This window comes from Cupressus sempervirens, chromosome 1 (assembly GCF_028749045.1).
Source record: "Cupressus sempervirens isolate cs-2001-9-10 chromosome 1, ASM2874904v1, whole genome shotgun sequence".
NCBI lineage: Eukaryota > Viridiplantae > Streptophyta > Pinopsida > Cupressales > Cupressaceae > Cupressus > Cupressus sempervirens.
In genome coordinates this window covers 398,104,654-398,126,534 of record NC_143118.1, presented here as the reverse complement: position 1 = coordinate 398,126,534, position 21,881 = coordinate 398,104,654, and positions in this window count along the sequence as shown.

The following is a 21,881-nucleotide window of genomic DNA, read 5'->3' as shown; positions in this document are numbered from 1 at the left end:
TAATTAGGGAAGGCATCCTAGATGTTAACCCTAAGTAGGAAAAGGTCAATTTTGTGTTTGGAACATGTGTGAAGACTTGAAGGCTAATAGGACAAAATGTAAAGCATATAAAGGAAATATGTCTATATGAAAAGTTATGTGATGTCTTTGAATATTGAAATGTACATTTCTATTGATGTGAACTATATTTTAGAGTAGAGAAAGGATAGTATAGGAAAAGTTTTGTATAGAAAGATACAAAGGACAAATCAGATATTGAAGATATCAGCATTGTCAAGATTTTTTCCATCTATACCTTTTGTGTATAGAATGATGTTGGAAATTAGCTACATGTAGTGGTGTAATTTTTGTCATTAATGGAAACGCATGATGCACATGTTGTAGAGAACCTTGAAAATAAAGATACTTAGCTTTTGGTACTCAAAAAATAATCTAAGTATGAAACTAGTTTAAAGTAGTGTATTGTTTTGATGTATAACTTTTTTATATGATGTTGTCTGTGAGAGAGAGATTAGATGGAGATAGTATACATGTTGATGATAATGTTTATACCCTCATACATCATTACAAATAGTATAGAAAAGAGATATTCATGATTTACTAATAAACAAAACAATGAAATTAAAGATAAAGCAATTATTTTGTTTACAAAATAATTAATTAACCAATTAGGACCGACATCCTAGATGTTTACTCTAAGTTAGAAAATTATATTGTGCTCCTAGCTGACCCAATAGTAATTTGTGAAAAGGCACAATATTTATGCAAAGACATCTTGAGAAGCCATTTTAGAGAAGAAAGTGATGTGCAAAATTATGTGATTGAATGTGAAGTATTGTTATATGTGAATGTGAGGTTTTGTATCATATGCAAAAGTGATTTTGTGACCTAAAGTCAAGATAAGATTAGAGATCATGATTGGGACACAACCCAAGTACAAAATGGACACAACAGGAAAGGGAAAATTTTATTAACTTTGAAAATATGCTAGTACACTTAGTGCAAAGAAACAGACTCCAAAACATGCTCTATGGGCTTACAATAGCATAAATCTGGAGATAAATTCTTCTCCCAGTACCTTCTCTCAAACTCCACTCCAAACTGCCTTTTATAATGTTGAAAATGTTTTTAAATAGACCCCAAAGGGTTAAGGATTAGAAATACATTCTAGAAAGTGCTAGTTGGCATCCACTGACCAAATAGAGGCCTCCAGAAGTCACATCAAAAGTTGGCACAAAATTAGAAGAATCTAGAAACAGTAACTGAACTTCCAGGAGGCATAACTTTTGAACCGTAGCTTTGATTGACGAATCGTTTACATTTCCAAAAAGCTCTCGAAGTGCTCTATAGCCCTATGGACCAACTTTTCTCATCCCCCATTTTTTGGCCATGTTTGAGGTCATTTAATGCCCCTAACCTAACTTTGAAGCATTCTTAGGAGGTCTCCAAAAACTAAAAAATTGCAATAACTTTCAAACCGTAGGGCCTTTCGACCTTATTCTTTTTCTAGAATGCTCTAAATTACAATGACAATCATCCAACCAATTTACACCTTCTAGTTCACCAAAATGATGGCTCAATTACATACTCCTATTTTTTGGCATTTACATGTATCCCAAGGTGATTAAAAACTCTAACCCATAACACTAATAGTGGAACTATGAGAATTGGAACCTTTATTTGACCCAAATGGGTATCTAGAAATGAAAACACATAAAATAGAAGCTAAGTCTATGTACATTTTTTTGGGTGACATAGGATTGCCCTTATACCTCTAGATGCTCCTGCATCAGAACAGCTAGAAAGAAGGTACACCATCTATACACTTGAGGACTGATTACTTGTTTGGGTAGTGAGCTCTTCTTGTAATTGGAAGTGCATGTTTGGACAATGAGCTCTTCTTGCATCCATTGTAATACAACTCCTAACAACATTGGAATCTCCTAATAGGGATTCAAAGTCTCCTAATAGGGACTCCTATGTATTGAACATTTATATTAGTACATCATCTAGTGGGTATCATCCCCACCATAGTTTTCCCTTGGCCAGGGTTTCCTTAGTTAACAAAATGTGGTGTTATGAGTTCTTTTTATGCTTGGTTATTATTATTGTTTAGTATTACTTGCTTACTTTCTTATGCATGGTTCAAAGTAATAAATAATATCTAGTTGGTGATAAAAGTTTGTAAGATACTAATTCAACCCCCCCCCCCCCCCCCCCCCCCACAAGTATTTCCTATTTCTAACAATTGGTATCAAAGCACAGTTACTTAGAAGAGGCTTCATAGCTTGAGTAAGATCCCTATGGATATGGAACAATTGATAAAGAACTTTGAAGAGGCTCTTGAACAAATTGATCTCCTTACTGAAGAAAGAGATAAGTTGAAAGATAGATATGAAAACTCAAAAGTATACATTAGACAATTGAAGGACAAGATTGAACATTTCAAATCTAAGCCTAAATCTACTAAATCTAAAACTGGTGATGATGAATATTTAAAACTAAAAATAGAGTACAAGATCTTGAAGCATGAATTGAAGCTTACCAATCTAAAGTTGAGTTTGAAGAATGATCCTAGAAAATTTGAATCTAATTTGAAGTCTAAAAATTTAGATCTTATAATCAATCTAGAAAAGAAGACATCTAAGCTTGAAGCATTGAAAGTTAATCATGAAGAACTTCAAAATTACAACACTGTTGTGAAAGGTGAATTAACTTAGAGCAAGCTACAACTTGGAAAGCTCTATACTAGCAGAGAAAAGCTTGATGAATCAATGTCAATACAAAGACCTACCTATGATAAGACTAGTCTTGGTTATCTATTTAACATGTCTACAAAGAAAACTGAAAGTGGATTAGATCTAAAAGAGAAAGATAAATCTGATGATAAGATTGAATCCAGTCAATCTTCTAATAAATCAAAATAAGTTGAACAAGAGAAGGAAATTGACAAATTTGATTAACCTAACCAAGTGGAATCTCCTAAGGAAACTAGGTATGAATTTAGAGGTAAGTCTTTTTCATGTAATGAAATAGGTCATTTGATAAGAGATTGTACAAATAAGTCATTTAATCATGTTACAAACTTTTATTGTCATAACTGTCATGGTATTGGTCATAAAGAAATTGATTTTAGGAAACCTAAATATAATAATGATAGAAGAAATGGTAGAATGTTTAGAAATACTAATCCTATAGATAGAAGAAGATTTAATGAGAGGACATCAAGAGAAAGTAGACATTATGAAGAAAGACAGTAGATTGTGTGTTATAAGTGTAACAACTTTGGACACATAGCATAGAATTTTCAAGCACCTATTGATCAACAAAATCCTAGAAGTAGAACCCCAGTATGTGAGTTATGCAACAACTTCAGAAATATAGCAAAGTATTACAGAATGGACATAAGGAACAATAGAAGGAACTTTAGAAATGACATAAGGAATCATGAAAAAAACTTCAGAAATAGAAGCAACAATAGAAGAAACTTCATAAATGATAGAAGGAATCATGAAAGTAACTCTACAACTAAGAAAGACAATGATGATCAAACAAATGTAGTTAGTGAAATTTAAGAAGAACTTGATGAGGAATTTGTAAAGGGATTAAATATTTCAAAGGAAAAGTTAGATGATGTTGAGATAGGAAAATTGAAGTCAGCAATCAATTTTGATTCAACCAAGTTGAATTAAGCTTGTTCACAACACCAAAATTTGAAACTTCATTTAGAGATTGAGCTATGAGTAGTGAGGTTGAGAGAAGGTGTATCTTGATGAGTTTATATTGTAGCTAAGATCGCTTGCAATTTGGAGCTTATCAAAACAAGTTAAAACTAAATGAAAGTTACTGGTACAATAGAGAAAGTTTAATCTATGGAAAAAGATAAAATCTATGTTTTCACAAAAAAAATTGTAGAGAGAAGTTTTGTGGAGCATTTTCATGATGAAGGGAAGCTATGGTGAACCTTAGATATTATTTGAAGATCAGATAGATGATCTTGAGTAGTTATTTGATTTTAGAATCAAATTAATAGCTTTTTTAATTTGGAAAAGTATGCAATTAATGCAATTTATAGTTGGATAAATAGAATATGAACTTGATTATTTCCACATTGTGATTATCTTAGAAGCTTAGAGCACTCAGAAGAGAATTAGCAAAAGTGATTTTGAACAAAGTCCTACTTCAAAAAAGGTATTTTATCATTTTCTGCATAGAAATTCTTTGATAAATTTATATTTGGTGAAACCACAATTATGTCAGTAGTTCAAAATCTTGAGAATGTTGAGAGACCCAAATTGAAGGTTGTTCCTATGAAACCCTTAGAGGAAACCCTAATTTGGCTTTATCAACAACTCTAAACAACATAGTTTGCTTAGAAAACATAAGCAGCTACTTGTGTAGTAAGTTTGAAACTATTGGAAGTGAGTTTATGAACAAAGATATGGAAATTATTTTAATTCATGATATGACTATTAAGCTTGGATATGAGCATCTAAATGATTTAGACTTAGTCAGATATTAATTTTACCACAAACTTGATACCAAAGAATGGACTTAGATTATATTAAGTAGAATTCATAATGGAAAGATTTGGATGCGAGAAGATATAGTTGACATCTCTACCAACCTTATTCATGAGGTTATTGATCTTAGAAAATAAGGCAATTTACCTATTGGTGAGAAATTAGTTAAGAATAAGGTGGAACTTACCACTAAAGCAATTTATAACGGTAAGGCAATGGTGATCAGCACCATCAAACAACATGATGTGAGATTCTTGAGTAGAATCATTGCATATTCTATTTGTGCAAGTTCTAAAAGTGATGAGTTGCCAGTAGGATTTATTTATGCAACTTACAAGATTTATGTTGAGAAGGAGCAAGTAAATTTAAGTGAGATTCTAAGAGTAGAAATCCTTGAGAATTTAGAGAAGATTAAGAGAACTAAGAATGGTGTATTTAGATTCTAGTCTTTGATTAATCATATTTTCTTTCATGTACTTAAGAGATTTCCATTTTTATTGGTTATAGAGATTGTGACCAGTGAAAGATGCACTATGGATAAGATAAAATATGTATGTAGAAGGCATCCTAGAGAGAAAATTTTGGATAGTGGTAATTTAATCATGAAGAGATTTCAGAATGAGATGAAATAGAGATTTAGAATTGGACCTGTAATTGTTGACAGATTTAAGAATGATATATGTTTTATGGTGGATACATACCTAGCTTATATTGAAGTAGTAGAACCTTGGGAAACATTTCTTGAGCCCTTAGACTATGAGTTAAGTGATGATGTAGCTATTGGTTACATTGATTTAATGTTGAAATCTGAAATAGATCAAGCACCATACAAATTTGGAACATATGAAGAAATAATTCAATCAGCTTATTAGGCATCATTAGAGAAAGCATCTCATAAGAATGTTATTGTTATAATGAAGAATGCATTATTTGAGATCAGTATGTTAGAAGAAGAATCACAAGCAGTTAGACAATTAATCTCTGGATTGAAACAAACTAGTGAACAAGGTATAATATATGTGACACATCTATCAGATGCTCAAGCATCTAGTGTATCCATTGTAGAAACTCCTGCAAAATAGAGTATCCCTTATGTTTCAGTATCAGTTGAGAAACCAAGTGGACCTAAATGGCAGTCAAAGAGAGTTAAGCAACAAGCTACTAGACCAAAGAAAAGAAAGAAGACATTGTTGACAATTGAAGATTATAGTGATGAAGAAGAAGAAGAGGAACAAGAAGACAAATAGCCAGAGAAGGTTATTGTTTCCAAGAAAAAAAACAAGAAAAACAAGGAAACCCTAGAAACAAAAGATAGAGAAGATTAACATAGTCATTGTTAATGAAGGGGACTTTGTGTAGATGAATAAGTTTTATGATTTGTACAATGACATTAAGAAAGAATAGATTGATATCTCTATTGTGAGATATAAAATTCTTAATAACTTGAAACTTTAAGACATTAAAGGTTTTGTCAATCAAAAAGTCTATGATAGACTTATAGCAAAGAAGGCACCAGTTTAGGAAGAAGATATAGAACTTCAAAAATTGATGATAAGAACTATACACAAGACTGAAGATGAAGAAGAAGTAAAGAAATTGCTAGGTAAACTAGCACCCTATCTATGGAACAAAATGATGCCAATTCTATTTATGGGTGGTGATAAGAATGTAATAAGAAGTGAAACTATTGCAACTATCAATAAAATTATGACTGAGGTAGAGGCAGTTCCTACCACTGTAGAGAAAACTTTAGAACTATTAATAAGTGGTGATACTATGTAGATTATTCAAATAAGTCTTATAGTTGACATTAATGATAATCCTTTCACAAGTTCTAATCAACCTGAGCCCCACTCTGAAGATATTCAGAATTAGTTGAGATTTATTGAAGAAGAGAAAGATAGTTAGAAGAAGAAAAGAAGAAGGTTGAAGAAGCCATGTTGAAATTGCTTGAAGAGGAGAAGAAGCAAAAAGAAGAAGAAAAGAGGAGAGAAGAAGAAAAAGAGAGGAAAGCAAAAGAAAGAAAAGAAAGAGAGGAGAAGGAAGAAGAAGAGAGAAAATAAAAGAAGGTAGGAGAGAAGAAATAAGAAGAAGATGAGGTGAAAGCATCTAGCTCATCCACTGCCATATCTCTTACTAACCTTATAGGTATGATGAATATCAATCTAACTTGATCTCATCCTTGAAAAAATTGATTGAGAAGAATAGAAAAGTCAAGAGTTTATAGAGAGCATTAATAAAGGTGACTGGTGTTGGAAACGATTGAAATGATCATGAATGAAGAATAATGGAACTGGTAAACAATGTTTTTAATCATTCTTTTGTCATTTATATCAAATTTTCTACTTTTAGGAATGATAATTGCTTAAGTGATCCAAATATTATCAATTGGTTGATTGTCAAAAAGGTGGCAATCAATAAGATGTAACTAGAGTACCTAGAGAAAGGTTGAATTTATGATGTTGTAATGAAGTATAAGGATCAGCTAAACCATTGATGAAATAGTGTATTGATGACATACTCTAAGAGGTTGGACACACTAAGACACATCAAAGATGTAAGGTTTAACTAAGTCATTTGTAAAGCCTAACTAAGCTCATTGGAGAGAGCTGAGCAAGCTAGTTAGAGCCGAACAAATTCTCAGTTGAGGTCGAGCAAGTTTAACTTTAGTGTGTATCGAGTGATCTTTAGGTGCCAAGTAGCCTTCAAGTGTCGAGTGAAGATCAAGTGCGGAGTGATCTTCAAGTGTCGAGCAGCCTTCAGGTGTTGAGTGAAGATCAAGTGTCGAGTGATATGTAAGTGTTGAGCAACCTTCAGGTGCCGAGTGAAGATCAAGTGCCAAGTGATATTCAGGTGCTGAGTAACATAGAAGGAACTGAGCATCAGTAAACCAATGATGTCAAGTTGTTGCATTATTTGTTAAGTCAAAGATTTGCCAGATTAGCAGTGATAAGTTTGTTACATCAAATTTTGTGAATTAGTTGGATGATAAGGATGATGAGTAGATGTCACAAAATTTTAGGTAAACCATGTAAACCAATTCAAGGTGAACGCTAATGGATTTATCATGAAGTTTCTAGAAGAAGAAATTTGGAGGGAAAATAATACCATTTTCTCAAGATCAAATCAAGATTTGAGTGGGAAATGAAGAATAGAACTTCTTTATAAGGAGTTACAGGTCAGAGATCAAGGGCGCATGCATGAGAAGGAGTTGGTCATAACTGTGGTCATGCAAAGAAGCCAAGAGGAGTAAGTACAAAGCATCAAGACTTTGAGTTGATCAAGTGATCATGTAGTTCATTGGCATAACGAGTGGAAGAACTCAAGGAGATAGATCTTAAAGGGTGAACAAGTTGTCTACACTATAAGGGAGAAAAGCCAAGCAAAGAAAAGAACTGAAGAGTGACCTGAAATCTGCAGAGTTAGGGTTGCAATCTGAACCAGGTCAAAACCCTTCTAACACTCTCTTACCATTGTATTAGATATTGAAATCCTACATTGCTAGGTTAGGTTAATAGCTATGTGGATAAGCCTCAGGAAAAGGATAAAAAGATCCCCAGGAGAAGGATAAAGAGATCCTCAGGAGAAGGATAAAGAGATCCTTAGGAGAAGGATAAGAGATCCTTAGGAGGAGGATAGGAGATCCTTAGAGAGGGATGAAAGATTCTTTTGAGAAGGTGACTATAAATCCCATGGACTTGGGTGAACCTAATAGCTCTATGTAAATCCTTTAATAAGATGACATTCTAAGTTGAATGTTCTTAAATCCTTTAACAAGGTCACATCTTACAGTGTGTAAAGCCTTTAATAGGAAAACCATCAAAAGTGGTTGAAATCAATTGCGTAGTTATTTTTTAGGTGTCATTCCCACCCCAGTTTTACCTTCTTATTCCTGGAGGGTTTCTGAGTCATCAAAATCCTTAGTGTTATGGTGTGATGCATATTATCTTTCATGGTTGTTTAATGTTTAATTGCATGCATGATAATTTTAGTTATGTACCATTAAGGATTAGAAGAAAAAGTTTTATTGGACATTATTGGACATTGAATAACTAATTCACCCCCCTCTTAGTTATTCTAAAGAATTCTAACAACTAGGAGATTGCACAGTACCCTCATAGCCAAACATATAGAAGTAGACCCTGAATAGAGAGCTCAAGAAATTGTAAAATCATTTGATGATGAGTTTACAAATTTATTAAATGTTGCTAAGCCTAAGGCTCAAATTTCATACCATGCTAATCTTTTTAGCACCATTTGTTAAAACATTCAAAATGGTTTGTTGAGTCTTGATACTTGTATCAAGGAACTCCAAAGATGTGAACAAGATGGCAAGGTATTGTACATCTAATGTACTTTATCTCATAAGCTGACTAGATATTTGGATAGTAAGATTCAAGGGAAGCTAAGTGACATGGAAGTTCTAACTAGTCGAATACAACAACCCTCTTGCAAAGTTGATGAGTTTGAAGGACAAGTTGTCGGTGTTCACTTAGACATCATGAATTTAAAACTTGAAAGAGAGCAACTTCTAAGAATACTATCAAAATTTAGAGAGTCTATTGCTCTAAAGATATTAGTCATTAAAAGAAAGTTGGAGCAATGTGTCAAAGTAAAGGACACTTATGCCAATTTCACCTACTCCGATCTCAATGTAGTTGAGATTACATCATATACCTTATGTGCAATGCTCACTACTATTGAAATAGCAAAGGACACATGGGAGAAATGTATGAATAGTCTACAGGAAAATTTTGATGATTGTATGAAGATAATAGTAGCTTGAGGTAGTAAGATAGAAATTTTGACAATTTTTGAAAGTATTTTTGATAACAAACAAACTGTTGGAAATCTGATTGAAAAGATCATTTTTGAAGATCAAAGAGGGAGGTTGTTGTTAAAAGAATACTTTTAATCATTATTTTTTCATTGATGTCAAACCTACTATGTGTAAGAATCACAATTTCTTATAAGATCCAAGTACCATCATTTAGTTGATTGATGAAGAGAATTTGATCAACGAGATGTAACAAGAGCACCTAAGGGAAAGGTTGAGTTATGATATTGTAATGAAGTGCAAGGATTAGTTAAGACAATGGTTAAATAATGTATTGATAGCATACAAAAAGATATAGAGGATGGCCACACTTAGAAACACTAGAAGTATAAGTTGTAATAAGGTTGACTGCAAAGCTTAAACTAAGTTCATCACTAGGTGTCTAGCAAGCTAGTTGAAGCCAAGAAAATTCACAGTTGGAGCTAAGAAAATGCAAAAATCTAGTGTGTGCTGAGTAATCTTTAGCTGCTGAGTGAATTTAAAGTGCTGAGAAAAGTAACAAGTTCCAAGCATCAAAAAATCTTAGTAGGTGCTGAGTGAACTTCAACTGCCAAGCATCAGTAAAACATAGTTGATGCTAAGTAACATAGTATGTGTCAAGCACAAGAATTTCAATAGTGTCGAGTTGTTGCATTATTGGAAATGTCAAAGATTCACCAAATCTAATCTTTCAAAGTTGTTATCTTGAATTTTGTGAACTAGTTGGAGAATAAGAATGATTAGCTATTGGCACAGAATTTTATGTAAACCATTTTTGATTGAATTCAAAAGGATTCTTCATGATGTTTCTAGAAGGAACATAATATGGGTTAGATTCAATGAATCTTACCTAATCCATACAAATTGAAATTAAAGGAGGGAAGAATCAAGTGGGAAAAGAAACTCCAAGAATTCTATTTAAGGAGTCATAGACCAAGAAGCAAGAGCTACTGGTGTGCCAAATTGCAAAGTGGTTAGAAGGGTGTCAAGGAGAAGACATCTAGGAGAAGAAAGAATAGAGCATAGAGACTCTACTTCAACAAGTGGTCACATAGAGATTATTGCACTAGTACATTGAGCATGAAGACTTAAGGAGACTAAGCTTGAAAGGAGGGCAAGCTATCAAAGTTGCAGAGACTAAAAGCTAGGTAGTGATATGAGTTGAGAGGTGATTTGAGGTCTGCAAGTTGAGTTGTATTCTGTGTCATGCCCTAAATTTATGAGGCAAAACACAACAAAATTTTATTTTATTTTTTTAATAAATAGACATTGTCTATTAACACTAAATTCAAATCTAAATCTTATAACCATAAATTTATGGTTAGCATTATTGTCAAACTACTTACCTTAAGAACAACTTTAACTTCCTAACCCTTCAATCTAATTTTATAATTACTAAAGAACCTATAATTTCCATCATAAAACTCACTTAATTATTCTTTTTAATCATATCTCTATTTATCACCTACTAACTACTCAACTTCCACAACTTAATTAACTTGGTGTATTATCCTAAAATACAACTCAAATCTTAACTTTCTAGCACATACCTATCTGCATTCATCCATGATTTTAAAGCACTCCCTAAATACATAATTAATTTATTATTATTAGCATTATTTTTTCTTTATTTATTTTCTTAGTGATTTCATATAGTTAATTATTAAAAGAAAATTTATAACTTCAAGGCTAACCTATGGCTCACTAACACATGGTTTCAGAATACTAGTTCTTTCATCTCCTAAACCTTCATACTACCTCCACAATATCTTTTCACTGGCTTAATTAATCATATGATCCAATGCTAGTTCAACATAAAACATTTAATCTAATCTTGTTCACTTAATAATTGAATTATATATATATCTTAGTACTTTCAATTAATAAAGCATTTTCCAATATCTCCCTTTAACAATTTTCATTGCTAATTTACCAACTCCTAAGAAAAATATTTTCATTTGTTTAAGTTGATTCAACAATACATTCAACTCATACTACTAAAGTCATAAATTTATTGTTTTCTTTCTATTTTATTCTGGTGACTATCTTTCAACATTAACAAAGGCTCATTAATTCCATAATATAATTACTCCAACTTATTTAGTCTCATTTAAAAATCTATTAAATTTGAAGCAAATCCACTATTTCATTTCCATTAACACTTACCCTAAATTTTTTTTTAACTACAAGTAACCTACTTTCCTATGCCATTTAATGGTTTAATTTTACTTACCCACTCCTCCTTTACCAATTTTGACTTCCCAAGGATCAGGTCGCGTGCCTAGGCAATACATTTTATTTAAAAAAGATGTCTTAAGACTTGCTTTTGCTAGATGTTGATAGGTCTGACACATGTTTTTTTTTAAGGCTCAAGGTAACCTAAACTCTTTTCAAGAAGACCACAACTTCTTCATCTTTCCCAAACGTATGTGCTTCTTCCAAGGTAAGATTTCATAGGTAAAAGTGTTCAAATCTGCAATAATTGCTTGGCTAGGCGTGAGGGATGTTTGGAGGGAAGGTCTTAGTCTATAATTTTATTTTATTTAAAGGTCTCTCTTTCCAATGCATGGGTAAGTACGCATGGCTATGGGCTAAGGAAAGAAGTACTATAACATATTTTTTTGAAGATTTGTACTTTATGATATGGGGTTGATTTAGACAAGGGAGGAAGATATAAACTTTTTTTAAAGTTTTCTACTTCCTTACTACTCGTGTGGACTGGTCCTTGCGTGGGATTGATGTGCTAGTTTGTTTTTTTTTTAAGTACTTTATAAATTTTGAATGTGACTAGTCCTCACAAGTCTGAGTCATAGGATTTTTATGTACTATTTTCAAGTAGATGATGCTAGCCTACTATATCTTATAACCATTATTATTTTATTGTCTCATCTAAGTGAAGAGATGCTAAGGAATATTCTATTGAATATTATATTAGTCTATAATAGGCAAGGATTTAATTTTCTCATTCTCATTCAAATTCAAGAGAAGTAAAATGCACCTACAACATACTTTCTCATGCAGATTTTAGAATATGTGTTATATTGGGATTCATTTCCTCTTTGCTACTATAGAATTTAGAGAGTTTCTTAAATGAGAGGTTAGTGATGCTATAGTTTATTTATGCATTGATATTATATGACTTAAATTTAACACTTAGATGCACAAACCTAGATTTAAATGTTCTCTAAGGAATGAGTTAAAATCATACATTAAATTCCTTCTCATTGAAACAAAATGAACTATTTTTCAAACAATCGTATGGACAAATGCAATAATGGAATCCTCATTCTCATAATATTAAACACAAAAATCTAAACGTTACAATGATCTCACTCATCATATTTTAACAAGTATTTCATTTACTCTCTCTCACATAAAGATTTTACAACTTTACTATGCATTAAATTTCATGGATCTACTTATGTATAAGAGTTATCTACAACATGAATTTCCAAAAGAATGATGTATATCTCATACATGAATTATTTCTTTCTTCTTATAAAAAAATGAAGATACTATATTCTTTATTTCACAGTGTCAACTACATGCATAACATAGCCCATATTTTACAACTCCACATTCCCTTTTACATTTCAGAGAACATAAGAGTGAGGGTTTGACCCCCGTAACTGATAACAAAATGACATAAAAAGGAGGAACTCATCACAACACTTGATTCTACAACCATGTCAAGGGAAGACCTAATATCTTCAAGGAGTTTATCTTCACAAACCTGCACATGACACACACACATAGGAACCATGGAGGCTCACCTCCCAACCTAGGCTTCTATGAAGCCACCCACCGAATAGGGGAAACAAGAACCAAATAGGTTACACACATACTTCATCAAAGCTTACATGAAAACACAACACAAACACAATAAACACCCTCCCATGGCTTGCACAATGATTCACCATTAGAATCATAAAACGTTGTGTGAAGGTGGGCTCTTCAAAGAGGAGAAATTCTAACAACATAAATAACATATTGCCAATGCAATTTGCTTCTCAAGGCCATAATAAACATAAACAACATATTACCAATGTATTGCCTCTCAAGGCCTTCAACAATCATCTCCTCCTCACTCACCAAAACCTCCTTGTACCTCCCAAACAACACCTCCTTGTACCTCCCAAACAAACAAGATTAATGACCATAATGGAGCTCATACTCCATGATATTAGCAATCCTCATCATGAGGTAAATTTCTTCTTGACTACAATGTCAAGCCCAACTTATGCTATTCACCCAAGGCTTCTCTTCCCTCCCAAGGGTGAGTGAAGCCTTCACACCCATAAACACATTCAACACTCACATACAAAACATGAAAATCAAGAAGGCAAAAAAACCCAAAGGAAATCTTCATGAACACACCACACAATCACATTTACACAACAAACTTCCAATCCCACAATGCAAGATTCAAGACACAATGCATGCTCCATCAACAAAACCTTCACACTTGCAGATTTATTTGCCACACTAAGAGAAAGAAGAAAGGAAAATAAAGCATAGATGAAAACCACCAACCTTGGTCCAAGATAAGGTAATGATAGTTTTAGTAGAGCTCCCTTCATCTCCCTCCAAACCTAATTGTCTCTAAAATTAGAGAGTGGGTGAACAACTCATTAGTTTGTCACCCCTCCCCTAAAAAGACCCTCTACTACCCTTGTTAGTAAGGATGTCAAGCCTCCCTCTCTTACATTGTTGCTCCTCAAAAATAAGAAGGTTGACCAAGTGGTGTTGTGAAGGTCCTATCATGGAAAAACTCAAATTTTCGAATTGGTTCAAGCTGGCTTGTTTAAGGGGTTCCCTAAGCTAAGAAAACATTAAAATAATTGAGTTTAGGCCCCTATCATGCTATGCTACCATTTGGGTGGCTTTTTAACAATAAAATAACACTCTAGGACCCCATTTAGACCCCCTAAACTCCCTATCAAGTTTGAATTCGAAATTCAACATGATGGTGACCCATCCTAATACTCTCTTCCAAATGGGTGTACTTAAGCATTAATTTAAAGGAAGGGAGAGGACCAAGATTAAGTGACCTTATGACCAACACTCTAGGTGACATGTCATCAACACATAGATAATACAAGTTTCAAGTGACACATAAAAATACATTACATTTTCCTTGACATGTCCTTCATGCATCTAGGTTATGATTAAACATATCCACAAGCAAGCAACCATACAATTACAAAGAAAAATACTTTCACAACAAGGCTTTTGAATCTTCCAAAGATTCACCTTGGTTAAATTGTGTTCACAAGGTTTGGAACTTGTTTCCCCCAAAAAATTTCCATGGTTCCACTTCCTGCACATTCAACTCGAGCATCAATAGTCCAAGGAGGTTATATAAATAAATATCGTAAGTGCCTATAATTTCAAAAGTTACATAATATTATTAACATAATTCAAATAAATTTCCTTTCCTAATAATTTGAAGTAAATCATTCAAAATATTAAAATATCAAAATTTGCATGTCAAAATCAAATCAACATCTATATGTGTATCATAAATCATCATAATCAAATTAACATTTCGTATTGTATCAAAAATCTAATAGTATCAGGTCATAGAACTGTATCCATATGTGCTCAATCATTTCATACACAATAACTAGTTCTTATGTAACATGATCAAATTAACATTTTGAACAACCTAATAATCTATTCTCTATCATAGTGATGACATATTAAATGCATGACTATTAAGTCACAAGTCATGTGAATTGGATTCGTTAGCATATTTAAATCTATCCTTTGGCGCTAATTTTCATTTGAACATTACAATTTGGCATTCAAGTATTTATGCAATTTAGTTTCCATTAAAGAAATTGAAATAATTTAAAACATGAAATGAAATCATTAAATATATCAATTAGGTTCTAATAAGTGTGAATCATCAAAATGCTGATATTGAAATGACATAACCCTATTGTCTTGAAACTCTATATCAAAACATCAAATTAAAAGTACCACAATGCAATAATGTCATCTATACTATGATATATTAGGTGAGTCTCACATTCTATAATCAGGTCAAAACCCTTTATTGTTACTCTCTAGCAATTGTATCAGTTAGGGTAGAAGAAAATCCTATGGACTTAGGTTGGTCTAACAGCCATTTGTAAATCCTTTAACAGGGTGACATTCCAAGTGAATGTTCTAAAGTCCTCTAACCAAGCCCACTTCTAACAAGGTGGTTAAATCCTTTAACCAGGTCACATTTAACAGTGTCTTGTATCCTTTAATAGGGCAAGCCTTTCATAGGGCATCACTTTAGAAGAGTGAGAATTGAGTAGCATGTTATTGGTGGTTTTTCTCAAATTGGGTTTTCACATAAATCACTATGTTATGTGTTGATCTTTTCATGTGTTATGCTTGCATGTTGATTTATAGTAACTTGTTGAATAGGAAGGTTTAAGCTTGGATGATCAAATAGTTAAATGGGCACACTTTACTTGCTAAAAAGTTTGAATTGGACATTTTGACCTTGAATAATTGATTCACACCCCCCCCCTCAGTTATACTAAAGCATTTCTAACAATTGGTATTAGAGCCATCTGCTGATTTAATTTCAAGGTACTAGAAGTAGGAAGATCAAGATGTCCAAGAGAGAAGTTCCCAAGCTCAACAAAGACAACTTTGTTGCATGGAAAATTCTAATGAAATTGTACCTTGGATCAATAGGTGAATATGCAAAAACATCAATTAGAATAGAACATGTAGACCCAGCTGGACCTCTTATTGCAGATGATTTGAACAATAGGAAGGAGCACAATCAAGCAATGCTGGAGATTGCCTCTACACTCAATTATGCTCAATTTAATCAGATCAAAGGATGTGACACTGCATTCAAGATGTGGAAAGCCCTAATAGATATCTATGGAGGAGATCAGAATGTTTAAAGAGCAAAGAGAGAAAGCCTCAAAGGAAATTTTAATGACATAAAAATGGAGGAAGGTGAAAATGTTGCTCAATATGCTGCTAGAATGAAAGAAGTGGTAAGTGTAATTAGAAGTTTGGGTGATCAATTAGAAGAAGAGACTGTCAATAGAAAATACTTGAGAAACTTTCTCCCCATCTATGCTATTAGAGTTTTATCCATCCAAGAGCTAAGGTGTGTACAGGGAAACACACTAACCTTTGAAGGAATTGTAGGAAGACTTAATGTGTTTGAATTGTCCAATTTTGATAACTACAAACCTAAGAACCTTGAATTTTCTTTCAAGGCTAAGCTAACATTGAAAGATACTAAGGAGGTGACATCAAATAAGAAGAGAAGAAAAGGAAAACATGCATCTAGTGATAGCAGCATAGATGAGGGAGATGTGGAATAGTTGGAAGCACTATTGGCTAGGAAATTCCATAGAGGAAAAGGAAAATTTAAAGGTAAGTTTCTTATCATTTTCTTTAATTGTAAAGAAGTAGGTAATATTGTTGCAATATGTACATAGAAGAAGAGTTACAAAGAAGTAAACAAGTACAAGAGCAAGAGAGAAGATGATAGCAGAGATTACAAGGACAAAGGAAAAAGATGCTACATTGTTGAAGAAGATTCTGATGAGAATGATGATGAAGTAGTTTATGTGGCCATGAAGGATGAATTAGATGAAGATGAAGCAACAACAGTGGTAATTTGTGTGAACAAGAATGACAAGTGGATCATAGAAAGTGGATGCTCACATCACATGACAAGAGACAAAAGTAAATTTATTACCTTTACTCAATATGATGGAAATAGTGTTAGCTATGGTAATGATGCTCCATGTCAAATTAGAGGAAAAGTTTCCATTAAACTTATAGAGAAAATTTCATGTCATAATGTATACTATATTGAAGGATTGAATTATAATTTTTTGAGTGTATCACAGTTAGGCAATGTAGGTTGCAAAGTAGAATTTGGAAACAAAATTGCCAAGATCTATGACACTAATGGAAATCTAATAGGAAAAGGTGAATAAACCAAAAGTAATTTATTTTACCTAGATATAGAAGATGCAACCTATCTTGTTGTTAGACTTGATGATGTGTGGTTATGGCATAAAAGATTGTGTCATGTTAACTTTGACAATCTGATCAACATCAACAAAAAGAAGAAAGTCAAAGGTTTTCCTAAACTGAAGAAACCTGAAAGCACAATATGCAAATGATGTCAACTAGGAAAGATGACTAAATATAGTTTTAAAAGAAAAACATACACTTCCAAAGAAGTACTAGAATTAGTCCATACAAACTTATGTGGTCCAATAGAAGTGCAAAGTTACCTAGGAGACAGATACATAATGCTATTTGTAGATGACTACTCCAAGATGATGACTGCTATGTTTTTGAAGAAAAAATCTAATGCATTTCAAATGTTCAAATGGTATTTGGCCAAAGTTGAGAAGAAAACAGGAAAGAGTCTAAAATTTCTAAGATCAAACAGAGGAGGAGAGTTTACATCAAAAGAATTTGAGATATTTTGCAATGACAAATGTATGAAAAGGAAAACATCAGCACCAAGAACTCCACCTCAAAAAGGTATTGCTAAAAGAAGGAATAGATTAGTAATAGAATATGCTAGAACCTTGATGATGGAGAAAAATGTTGCTCTAAAATATTAGAGAGAAGTTGTAAGTACTACTATTTTCACCCTGAATAGAGTCCAAGTCAAGAAAGGTACAAATGCAACACCTTTTGAATTGGGGTATGGTCACTCTGTTAGATACAATTGTTCAATTGTGTGTTGTCTTTGATGTCACACAAATGTCATATCATTCATCAGATAGTGTCTACCAAGATCAGAAGTTCAGCAAGGTAAAGGATAGTGTCTACCGAGCTTAGAAGGTCAACAAGGTAAAGGATAGTGTCTACTGAGCTCAGAAGGTCAACAAGGAAAAGGATAACATCTACCAAGCTCAGAAGGTTAGCAAGGCAAAGGATAGTGTCTACTGAGCTTAGAAGGTCAACTAGATAAAGGACAATGTTTACTGAGCTTTCAAGGTAATCAAAAAAATTTAGTTCTTACTGAGCTCACTCAGTAATTGAAGAAAATGTGATAGAAATAGTTCTTACCAAGTTCACTCAGTCATCAAAGGTAATTTAGAAGAAGCAGTTCTTATCGAGCTCACTCGGTCATCAAAGGTAATTTGGAAGAAGTAGTTCTTACCGATGGGATTCAGTTCTTACCAAGTAAACTTGGCAGCCAAAGGATTTTAAGGATATTACAATGTTAACCGAGTCAAGAAGGTTAACTCAAGAAATTTCTAGAGGAAGTATTTATCGAGCAGGGTCAGCTAGTAAAGGATTTCATTATTTTATGAAATATCATTTATTTGTTCAAAGTAATATATGTAGCCAACTGATGTATGCTTTATTGGTAAATGTAACATGTGAATGACCTGACTTGACAATCTAAATGGTATAAGTAAGAGGTTAAGTTCTGAATTGTAAGTATGAAAGAATGTGAAATTAATGTGATATGAAGACTAATTATTATGGAAGCAGATTTGAAGGATGATCAGAGATCATTGAGGAGCAGCAGAGTCATATTTGATCAAGGAGGATCTCATGATGTTGAACAGAAACCTATAACAAAAAAATTCAATTGCATCTTGTTTAGGTCAATTCATTGTTGCTTTCTAACCATTGTAGTAGTGATTTCAAATCTCTTAACAGAGTTGGTTTAATAGCCATTTTGTAAATCCTCTAACAAGGTGATAGTTTAGTTGAACTATTCTAAAGACCTCTAGCAAGGCCACTCCTAACAGGGTGATTAAATCCTCTATCAGCGTCACACCTAATAGTGTGTATTGTAACCTTTAATAGGGTTGTCTCCTAAAAGGGCTCACTTCAGAAGAATGAAAATTGGTGACTAGTTACTTGGTAGTTTTTCCCATATTGGGTTTCCACATTAAATCTAGTGTATCTTGTGTTCACTTTGTTTTCAGTTACATACATGAATACTTGAAAATAAGTAATAATTTAATTTATTGAGTTACAGAATTTTTTATCGAGTATCAACAGTAACTAGATCTTTAAGACATCTAAGGGATTTGCGGATTAATTTTTGTTTGTAACTGATTCACCCCCCCTCTCAGTTACTCTATCTTTAATCCCAACACAGTCACCTAATGTAAAACATTTCAAAGTCTTTGGTTGTAAATTCTATATTCTTAAAGATACTACAAATGGAAAGTTTGATGCAAAGAGTGATGAAGGCATATTCCTTTGATACTCCACTAGAAGTAAGGCATATAAGTGTTTGACTACTAACACTAACAAGATTTTGGAGATTGCAAATGTAAATTTTGATAAACATGTAGAAGTCCAAGTTGATGATTCCAAGAAGTCAGAAGATTATAGATCTTTTGTATATATCTACGAAGGAATGACCGTTGAAAAAAATGTTGCCAATAAAGTTGGGAATTAGCAACAAAACCCATTATCATCCGAGTCAAAACTAGTGAATGTTGAGTTGCATTCAGAAGCTGAATTGCAAAATGAGGAAATTGTACATTCTGACTCTGAAAATAGTATACATGAAAGAAATGATGAAGTACCAGATTAAGAAGAGCAAAATGATTCTGAAGCTGAAGGATCAAACATGGAGAGAAGGATAAAACCAAGATTAGCCAAGTATGTAAGAAGACATTACCCTGTAGATCAAATCATTAGTGATAAGGATGCAAGACCAATGACAAGGAATAGACTAAGGAATGAATCATGTTTTCTAAGCAAGGTTGAGCCCAAAAGAGTGAAAGATGCTCTACAAGATGAAGACTAGTATAGATCTATCGAAGAGAAGATAGATTAGATTAAGAAGAACAAAACCTTGACCCTAGTTACTAGACTAGCTAACAAGAATGTAATTGGTACCAAATGGGTGTTTAGGAACAAACTTGATGAGAATGGTGAGATAAAAAGAAACAAAGCCAGACTAGTTTGCAAAGGCTATGCACAAGAAGAAGGACTGAATTATGGAGAAACATTTTCCCCTGTTGCAAGAATGGAAGGAGTAAGAACATTACTTGCATATGTTGCATACAAAGGATTCAAAGTCTATCAAATGGATGTGAAGTATGCTTTCCTAAATGGTATACTAGAAGAGAAAGTCTATATAGAACAACTAGATGGATTTTTTGATGACAACAACAAGGATATGGTTTGCAAACTAGATAAGGCACTTTATGGTTTAAAGCAAGCACCTAGAGCATGGTATGAGAGACTGCACAAATATCTTTTGAAGATAGGATTTGATGGAACAAATGACAATAGCAACCTGTACATCAAGGAAAAAAAAGGTAAAGACATTTTGATATCTGAAAAATTTGTTGATGATATAATGTTTGGAGGAAAAGATGTTCTATGCAAAGATTTTGTTGATCAAATGAAATATGAGTTTGAAATGTCAATGTTTGGAGAAATAAAATCCTTTGTTGGATTACAAGTCTACCAATTGAAGCATGGAATATTTTTGACCCAATCAAAATACATCAAGGAGATACTCAAAATATTTGGTGTAGAGGATTCAAAATTAGTTAATACACCAATGGTGAAAGGACATAAGTTATCAAAGAATGATTAGTTAGCTGAAGTGAATCAAACAATGTATAGAACAATGATTAGAAAGTTGTAGTATGTTGTACATAGTAAATTAGGCATTGCATTAGTTGTTGGAATAGTGGCAAAATTTTCTACAAATCTAAGAGAAAATCATCTGATGGCAGTAAAGAGAATGCTAAGGTACCTAAAAGGAACTGTTGACTTTGATATGTACTATAAGAGAAGTGAAAATTTTGAGCTAAGAGCCTAAACTAATGCAAGTTGGGGAGGGAATATTGATTATAGAAAAAGCACCAGTGGAGGAGCACTTTTCTTGGGAAAAAGATTGATTACATAGACCAGCAAAAAGAAAATTTGTACCTCATAGTCCACTACAAAAGCTGAATATGTTGCAACTGCTATCAATTGCACCAATATTTTATGGATCAAACATTTTTTGCAAGGTATGATGGAAGAGATAAATGAGCCTAGGATACTTTATTGTGATAATAAAAGTGCTATCAACATATCAAAGAATCGTGTAATGCATCCTAAAACAAAGCATATTGCAATCAAGTATGTAAGAGAACCAGTGGAAGACAAACAAGTAAAGATGGAATATGTTAGCTCAAAGAAACAAATTTCTAACATCTTCACAAAAGCACTACCTAAAGATGATTTTGAGTATCTTAGAGGAGAGTTAGGAGTGATACCCCTAGCCAAGGCTACTTAAGAAAAGGCAAGACTCCCCTGCATCAAATGAGCTAATTGTTGAAATATTACACACTAATGCAGAGGATACTTACTTTAGGATTCATACCTGAAGTAATCAAAGTCTAGAAGCTACAAAATTAGTCACAAGGAAGGTAATAAAGGGAGAAATTGAATGAACTTGCAAATTCTACACTTGCATGATAAGATGCTGAGATAATATGTCTTTGGCATTGTTGTCAAAGAGGGAGATATAAATGTCAAGAAAATGAACAACAACATATGAGCAACAGTTG